The sequence below is a fragment of the Microtus pennsylvanicus genome, chromosome 8 (genome assembly GCF_037038515.1).
Source record: "Microtus pennsylvanicus isolate mMicPen1 chromosome 8, mMicPen1.hap1, whole genome shotgun sequence".
Classification (NCBI taxonomy): domain Eukaryota; kingdom Metazoa; phylum Chordata; class Mammalia; order Rodentia; family Cricetidae; genus Microtus; species Microtus pennsylvanicus.
In genome coordinates this window covers 25,970,771-25,980,107 of record NC_134586.1, presented here as the reverse complement: position 1 = coordinate 25,980,107, position 9,337 = coordinate 25,970,771, and positions in this window count along the sequence as shown.

Here is a 9,337-nt window from a genome sequence, read left to right as displayed (position 1 = left end):
TATTTTACTTTCAGTCCATGGTTAGTCATCCCTGTTGCCTTTAGGCCTGTGGTAAAGCAGAATGTCATGGTAGACGTGTGTAAAAAAAAACTGCTCACCTCACAGTGGCCAAGAAACAAAGAAGTATGTGTGGGGGCTATATCTCCACTAGCGCCTTCAAAGTACATTGCTCTGTGCTGGCTAGTTTTATGTCAAGTTGACACACTGGGAACCTCAACTGAGAAAAATGCCTTCTTAAGATCCAACTATAATGCATTTTCTTAATTAGTGATTGGTTGAGAAGGGCCCAGCCTACGGTGGGTGGTAGCATGCCTGAGCTGATGGTCCTGGGTTCTATAAGAAATCAGGGCGAGGAAGTCATGAGAAGCAAGTCAATAAGCAGCACCCCTGCATCAGCTCCTGCCTCCAGGGTCCTGCCTGCTTAAATTCCTGTCCTGACTCCTTTGCTGATGAACTACAATGTGGAGACACAAGCTGAATAAATCCTTTCCTGCCCAAGTTGCATTGGTCATGGCGTCTCATCACAGCAATAGTGACCCCGACTAAAACAATCTCCAAAGGCAGAACGTTCTCCAAGGAGAGTCCCCTTCCTGAAGATCCCGCTGTGCCCGGATAGTATCACAGATCTGTAAACACTTGGGTCTTTGGGGACACCTCAGATCCAGAGCCTAACAGGAAGGTTCAAGAAAGTAGTCTAGGAAGCAGAGAAGTCTTCCAGGAAGAAGAAGAACTCATTCAGAGCCCTAGGTTCAGAGAAATCAGAGTGGTCCCTGGGGAAAACATAGTGAGCTTCAGTACTTGACCTTGGGTGTAAGGAGGGGGGGCCTGGTAGTAAGAAATGAGACCAGGAAGGCGCAGAAGTAAGATAGACGAGCTAATTAGTACAGTTTCTGTGTGGTTGTTTTGGTTCTGGGCAGCCGGGACAAATAAGTGGCTCTCCTGCAACAGACTAAGCTACAGGGTATGGCACCAGGGCTGGGAGAAGGCAGATGGGGAGAGGTGCTCAGCTCTCATGCAACATGGACACTGAATCCTCAGAAAGACCAGAAGACCAAGAACTATGTGTTTTTAGGGTTAGGAAGATGTTCACTGGTCTTAAAAAATAGCTATCTGTAGGATGGGGTAGGGCTTGCCTGTACACCAGTTGTATCCGGTGCATGAAGTGAGGGCAGCACATTCTAAATGCAGTGCCTGCTCAGGCAGTAGAAGTGGTGATACTGGAATCTGAATATTCACTGTTAAACATCATGACTGTCTTTGGAATCTTCTGGGTCTACCATGTTGGAGGGAATAGGGAACCTACATGGGATCGAGTTTGGTCACGAGTGTGTAAATGCCAGCTCTCCACCCCGTCTTTTGCTGGGGAGACATGCCACCTGTGCAGCATTCTGCTGCTGCCTGCTTGTGAATGCTCGCTTTTCAGCACGCCGAGGGCTGGGAGACCAGGAAGGCAGAGAGAACACTGTCATTTACTTTGGACGTAGTCCACTTTGTTGGAGTCGCACCGCTGTTTCCCAGAATTCAGATAAAAGGAAAAACAGTTCCAATGAAAGCACTGGGCAAAGCGCTTAATGTGCACTTCAGCTTATCCCCACCGCCAGGGCCCGGGTGGTCCTCGATAACTGTCCTTCTCTGGTTCAGAGTCATCATCTAACTCCATAGCTCGCCGTCTCCCTTTTGCTAGTCTCTCACTCCATCATGGGCCTGATTCTGCTTTGATGGCCCGTTGACTGGGCGTCAATCTGGGGACGAAGAAGAGGCTACTGAAAAACAGTGTGCTTTACAAAATAAAGATTTACTATTTGTATGGATGTGCGCCTACAGGAGTTTATGCGTGCCACATGCATACAGGTGCCCGGGGAGGTCAGAGTATGTGTGATTTCCTGGCACTGGAGGTGTAGGTGGTTGTAAGATACCAGGTATGGGTGCTGGTACCCAACCTGGGTCCTCTGCAAGAGCAGTAAGTGTTCTTAATCATGAGCCATCTCTTCACTCACACTGTGGGCTTTGACAGGAGTGATGCTTTGTCCCACACGGTGGTGTCACTCGCCTTGTGGAGATAGCACGCACAGGAACTGCCTTTCCTATGCGAAGCAAATGGTGCTCCCGGGAGCTGTGCAATGCAGACACCTTGGTTTTGCTCTGAGACTCTAAAATAAAGCAATAAATCTGTTGGGGACAACATCAACTCTGACTAGATATTTAAATTTATGTAACAAATGCCCCTGATCTTTCAAGTCTTATTGTTTGCCTGAGTCCCAGGATCTTTTAATATAAAGGCTTCAAAAAAGTTTCGTATCTTCTCTCTTTCAAGCTTAACACCATCTACTCCCCTCCCCCCTTGCCCTCTCCCCCCCCACTTTCCTGCCCCCCCGCCCCCCATGAGCACACCTGGAAATGCCTTGCCCCATCCTGACTCCGCCCCTTATTTCAGAAGTTCCTCCCAATTGGAATGCCCCTATCTGGAGCAGTGGTTCTCAATCTATGGGCTTTTCACAAGGGTTGCATTACGATTCATTACAGTAACAAAATTACAGTTATGAAGTAGCAATGAAAATAACTTTGTGGTTGGGGGTCACCACACATGAGGAACTGTAATAAAGGTTGCTGTGTTAGGAAGGTTGAGTGTGAGATTCCCCTCTGTATGCTGTGAATATCATTGGTTAATAAAGGAACTGCTTTGGGACTAGAGCAGAGCTATAGGGGGACAGAGCTAGGCAGGGAAAACTAAGCTGAATGCTGGGAGAGGGGAGGTGGAGTCAGAGAGAACCCATGGAGCCCCTGCCGGAGACAGATATCAGAACTTTAGCTAGTAAGCCACAGCCACGTAGCGATACACAGATTTATAGAAATGGGTTAAATTAATATCTAAGAGTTAGGCAATAAGAAGCTAGAACTAATAGGCCAAGCAGTGATTTAATTAATACAGTTTCTGTGTGATTATTTCGGGGCTGAGCTGTCGGGAACCAACAAGCAGCCTCCTGCAACAGTGAGAACCAGTGTTCTAAAGCACACAGTCAATGGAGCTGCAGCTAGGTCTTCCTTGCCAGCCCAGCTCTGAGACTCCACCCGCATTCTCTGAACTCCTTCAAAAGTCTCCTTCACTCAGCCAGCACAGGTGGCACCACATCCATGAATTCAGTGGGGGCCAGCACTGCACACATCTGTAGTCCCAGGGTTGGTGAGGTGGAGGCAGGAGGATTGCAAATTTGAGGCCAGCCTAGGCTGGATACTGAGAAGCTGTCTGAAACACTCAAATTGGCGATGAAGCTCGGTAATTGCCCGGCACGTGCAAGGCCCTGGGTTTGGTCAGATACCACAAAACCAAAACCAAACCAAACCAAACCGAAACGACTATGGCTTCCTACAGCCCTCAGAGGAAAGGTTCCTGCCATGGTGCGGCCATGTGCCATTAGATCCCAAACTCCCTTTCAGCAGCATCAGGTTCTCCGTGTTCATCCTCACCCCAGGTTCTGTATCGCTAGCTGTTCCTTCTACAGAGCAATCCCCAGACATCAGGATTACCAGGAGAAATCTAGAAAGATGGGAGCCTTTTCTTTTGATATATATGTATTATATATATATGTGTGTGTGTGTATACATATATATATGTGTGTGTATACATATATATGTGTGTATGTATGTATTAGTATATTGTATTATATATAATACAATACTAATATATAATATATATAATACTATGTTCCGAGTGGCTTAGATAATGCCTGGCTCATGGTAGGTGCTTGGTCGATACACATTGGCTGAAGGCACACATGCCACATTGCCATGCACTGTCTTTTCCTTCCCTCCACCCCATCCATCCTTTTGTTCCAGTTTCTACTAAGCCTCCTGAAGGCAGAGCTCTGATTTCTGCTTGGTGGGCTCCAGTGCTGCCCACCCAGGTGAGTGTGTTCATTAGTGTTTGCTGACAGCATGAACGCAGGAGTGGTAGAAATAGTGCCTTCACGCCTTTCTCACCAGGCAGGCGCCACAGTCTCCGAGGCAGTAACCCTTGCCCTCCTGGGATCTGTCTTTGCATTAGACAGGGTACCAGTCTGCCCAGACTCTGGAATTCTCCTGGGCAGCAGGCAGGTCTTCTTCTGGTTTCCTCCTGCCAGCGCCATCACTTTCTGAGCTGCTCACATTGGGCATCTGATGTTCTGCAAGGGGCCCTTCCCTCACTCATCTACCCTGAGAAGACTGTGCAACTGAACGGACTGCTTGACTCAGGGGAGATCTTCCCGAAAGATTTACAGCGTCATGACTTCAGGCTGCTGCGTTCCAAACACTGGACAGACACTGAGGGATAGAGTTAAGTATTCCAAACTTACCTCATCCTCCTCCCTCTCTTAAGGGTGATTGTGCAGCTCCTCGTCCAAAGCCCAGTCCTTCTCCATATTTGGGAATCTAAAATGGGCACTAGGGGCACAGCCCTGTATCCTCTCAGTGTCTGCTGGGAGCTGTAGTTCTTCTGGTCAATGAGTGGGCTGTCCTTTCTCAAGGCTATCTATCAACAGGAACCCTGTGTCCACGGGGGAGATGGGAGGGTACCTGTAGAAGGCCGGTTTGCTCTTTCAGCTCTGGTTTTGAGTAAGGTGGTGCTCTTTTGTAGCTCAGTCTGCTAACCTGTAAAATGGGAATAATTACTCCTCTCCTTTCCTACTTTTTAAATTGTTCGTTGGGTAGGGCAATTAACCAGCATCCATGAAACCCTTTGAGCTCATTCCAGCAAGGAGTACCTTATAAAGGAAAATTGTTATCTCTAGAGGGGAAAATATTAATTTTGATTGCCTAATGGCCTCCACAAACCAGCCCTGCCTACACATCAGGAAGACGCGGTTTGATCCCTTCTATGTCTTCTGCCCACCCTGTATTTAAATGGTTTTCTCGCATCTCATTCTATCTTCTTTCCTCATCTCCAGTTTCATGTCCTCGGGAATGAGCTCTCCTTCCTCTCTGAAAAGAGAGAAGAGCAAGTCTGCCCTGTGAGAAGAGCACAGGAAAGCCACAATGCAGAAGGACTGGCATCTGCTTCAGGAACTGCTGGCTTCTGCTTCCTTCTTCCTACTAGTGATGGCGTGCTCAGGAGTTGTGGGAGAGGAAGATGCTTCCACAGTCCGGGGGTTTCTGATGATCTGAGGAGAACTTGCCTGAGAGTTTTGGCTCCTGGCTCTGTAGAGGCTGGAGGCTGCCATGGTGTGGTGGGGCTGCAGTAGACAGCAGATGAATGCTTAGAATCCTGGCTTCGAGACTTCAGGTCACCCATTTAACCCCTCTGGCCTGTTCTGTTCCTCTAAGAGTTGAGGTAGTAAAACGTTCTGGAAGATGCGGCCCGAAGTGGTATAAGAGGTGGTATGGTTGGTAAGGTGCAGTGGTTAACAGAAGGGGCTTTTAAAATGTTAGCTCTCATGTAGCCCAGGCTAGCCTCAAACTCTTTACGGAGCTGAGGATGGCCTTGAACTCCTGGTCCTTCTGTGCCTCTATTTCCCCAGAGCTGGGGTTGCTGATGTGTATCACCATGCCTGGTTTATGCTACTGTAGAAGGAGCTGCGGGCTGCGTTCCTGCCACCTGGCTCCCGGCTGCCTGGCTGGTTTATGCCCCGAAATAATAACACACAAACTTTATTCTTTTAAACACTGCTTGGCCCATTAGCTCTAGCCTTTACTGGCTAATTCTCATATCTTGCTTAACCCATTTCTAATAATCTGTGTCTTATGGGGAAATATTCAGCATGTAAGACCTGGTGGCTGGCTCCATCACATCTGCCCTGGAGAGGAGAGGCATGGCATCTGCCTCACTTCCTCTTCCTCCCAGCATTCTGTTCTGTTTACTCCACCCACCTATGTTCTAACCTATCAGGCCAAGCAGTTTCTTTATTAATTAACCAATGAAATCAACAGATTGATATATGACACTCCCACATCATGCTATGCTGGAGATCAAGCCCAGGGCTTCATGCATGCTAGGGAAACAATACAAACTAAGCAACATCTCCCCCTCCAATAGCAGGTGCTTTATACACTGGATTGAAATTCCCTTTGGTTTATCCACGGAAATTTAGTCTGTAATTATAACTGAGACCAAGTGTGTAATGAGCTTAGCACAGACCTTAGTGCACACTCATGCTATGCTAACACAGCTATGATCCTGACTGTCATTGCAATGTTGATTATAAGCTTCACCTTTGGTCAACTTGCTTGGTCAAGTGAAATAAAGTAAGGGGCTGGAGAGATGGCTCAGTGGTTAAGAGCATTGCCTGCTCTTCCAAAGGTCCTGAGTTCAATTCCCAGCAACCACAACCATCTATAATAGGATCTGATGCCCTCTTCTAACCTACAGGTATACATGCAGATATACATAAACTTTAAATAAATTTTAAAAATTAAAAAATATTCTTGTTAAAAAATGTGAAAGTGTGCCGGGCAGTGGTGGCGCACGCCTTTAATCCCAGCACTCGGGAGGCAGAGGCAGGCGGATCTCTGTGAGTTCGAGACCAGCCTGGTCTATAAGAGCTAGTTCCAGGACAGGCTCCAAAACCACATAGAAACCCTGTCTCGAAAAATGGAAAAATTAAAAAAAAATGTGAAAGTGTTTCTTAATTTGGAAAGCACTGCACAAATGAGTGGGGCCATCAGCATGCAATAGAAGAGGAGAAGTAGAGTTCTGGAATTTTCCTTCTAGCTTCATGGCCACAAGACCCAAGAGTCTCTGGCTATTACTTAGCTACAGAGAACTACAAACACATACACCACAGTGTTAGCAGCAGCAGTCTGGATTCCTTGTTTTAGATCGTGGGTCCTACTAACATCCAACGGAGTACTAACAAAGACTCTCATGACACACTGCGGGTGGGTAGATCGGGGTGGGGGCATAGGATAATTATACAGAATTTCACAGATAGACGTGAGTCCATTAAAGGCTAAAGGTCACTTTGAATGGCGGGATCTCGTGTTATTATTCTCTTTGCATCTGAGAGATCCTGAGTTACTTTTACTTTGGGTACATTTCAACAAAAATGACGAAAGAATAAAGGACTGCGATTTCTGGCCAGCTGAGTCTCAGGTGGAAAGGATGGAGGGAATGGTCCCGTGGGCTCCTTTAGGTCTACTGAACGCTTCTCTAGGAAAGGAAAATGGTGTCTCTGGGATCAAGAGATTATAATGATGGAAAGTCAGAGAGAGATGGGACCCTTCTAGACATCCCTGGAGCAGGGGTGGGGCGGTGTGTGCCCTCTTCCCCCTCCTGTTTGCTTCATGGGCTGTGATAACACGGTGGTTTCAGTCAGAGCCTGTGTACACACGCATTTCCTTGTTTGCTATGGTAACATGGGAGTCCTGTTTTTCTACCTCTATTCTTTGTGGTCCCTTGGATCCTGGCTGTCAGAGAAGAGGACGCTGAACTCGCCCACATGCTCACATGGCCCCCATAATCAACCTTTGTACCAAGGGATTAGGGGAAGGGTGTGGCGAGCCTACCTGTAATAGGCCACCAGTGCCTGCAGTGTTGGAGCCAGAAGCCCAGGAGCAAACACGTTCCTCAGCAGGATACAAAATGGAAGGGATGACAGCAATGACACCATACTCCCCAGAGAACTTTCCATAGACAAGTCCGTGTGTGCCTGGAGACAGCTTGCCTGTGGGGATTCCATCCCCCACTGAGAACAAGAGACAGGGGCTGGGAAGGCTCTTTGTTGTACACACACACACACACACACACACACACACACACCCCTTCAGGAAGAGCTCAGTTACATTAGCACTTTAGCACCAAAAGCCCTGTGGCTGTGCTCCGCCCACCCCCATGGTCAAGCCGCACAACTCCAGTTGCCTTGACATGATGGCACCTCCTAGAGGTGTGCAGAGAGGATCCTAGGTGGCTGGTTTTCCTGTTGCCTTGGCTGTACAGAAATAAAACCAACAAGACTAGAGTTTAGCTGAGTAACCTGTAACTTTGAATTGAGCAGAACTATTATTGGAGATCTGTCTGTCTGTCTATCTGTATAATATATACAGTCTTCAGACACCTGTGGTCTTCATCCTGTTAATCTCCAGTATTCCATCTTGTATCACCTTATTGAGCTCCATAAGCAGCTGCCCCAGCCTCAGTTTCCCTTACTGTAGTACACCCAACCCCAAAGCTCTCCAGGTCAGAGCTACAGGCTTTATTAGGTATTTCCTAGAAAACAAGAAAAAAATTACTCCAGAAAGGACACTGAAAAATCACTTGTAGGCAAGAAGGCAGGCTGGGGTAGCAACATTTGGGAAATATTAAAAAGTCCCTTCCTTAGGGACTGGCGATAGCTCAGTGGTTAAGAGCACTGATCTCTCTACCAGAGGACCTGGGTTCAATTCCTAGCACCCGCATGGCAGCTCACAGCTGTTTGTAACTCCAGTTCCAGGGGACCCAACACCCTCACCCAGACATACATGCAGGCCAAACACCAACGTATATAAACTTTTAAAAAAAAACTCCCTGCCTGTCTTGCTACAGCCAGGTTGACTTGGGCGCCTGATGCTCCTGTCTCAGCCTCCTGAGGGTTGGGGTAGCTGGGCTGGGTGGGGCCCAATGCTTTTCCATTGCTCTCCAGCCAGGGTGCTCTGACGTGAGGATGCAATGGTGAGAACCGTTTGGAGAGGTCCCTCCAGGGCAGTGCACGCCTACTGTTTTGTACCATGTCGAGGAGCACGGGGATCCAGACGTAAATGAGATCCGACCTCTGTCGTTAGGGAGGACACAAACATGGGAATGATAGAATTAAAAGGCAACATGGAAATTGAGCAAGATGTACAGGAGAGGCGTGAAAAAGCTGAGCGCAGTGGGAGTTTGTGGGAAGTAAGGATGAACTTGAACTCGTGGAGAGGAGAGGATTTTACCCTTTTGGCTGCAGGGTCAGGCTGCACACCTGTCCCAAGAGCATCTATTCCGTATTCCAAACAGCTATCTTTCTGTCTGTCTGTTATGAGATCAGGTCACCTTTTCTGAATAGATTGGGTCAGTGAAGAAAGGCCTCCTGAGAAGGGCTCCCTGGTGAGCACCTCAGTATCTTCAAGGTAGATAAAGAGAATTATAAATAGCGCACATGCATGTGTGTGTGTGTGTGACAGATTCTCATATATAACCCTGGCTGACCCAGAATTTACTATGTAGACCCAACTGGCCTCAAATTCAGAGATCTACCTGTCTCTGCCCGCTGAGTCCTTGGATTAAAGGTGTGTGCCACCGTACCTGGCTTATTAATGTCTCTTTGTATGTTTGTTTGTTTTTATTGGTGTTGGCTATAGAATAGCCAAGGGAATGCTGGGAAACCTGTTAAGTTGGAGTTTTGCCATCAAAGAC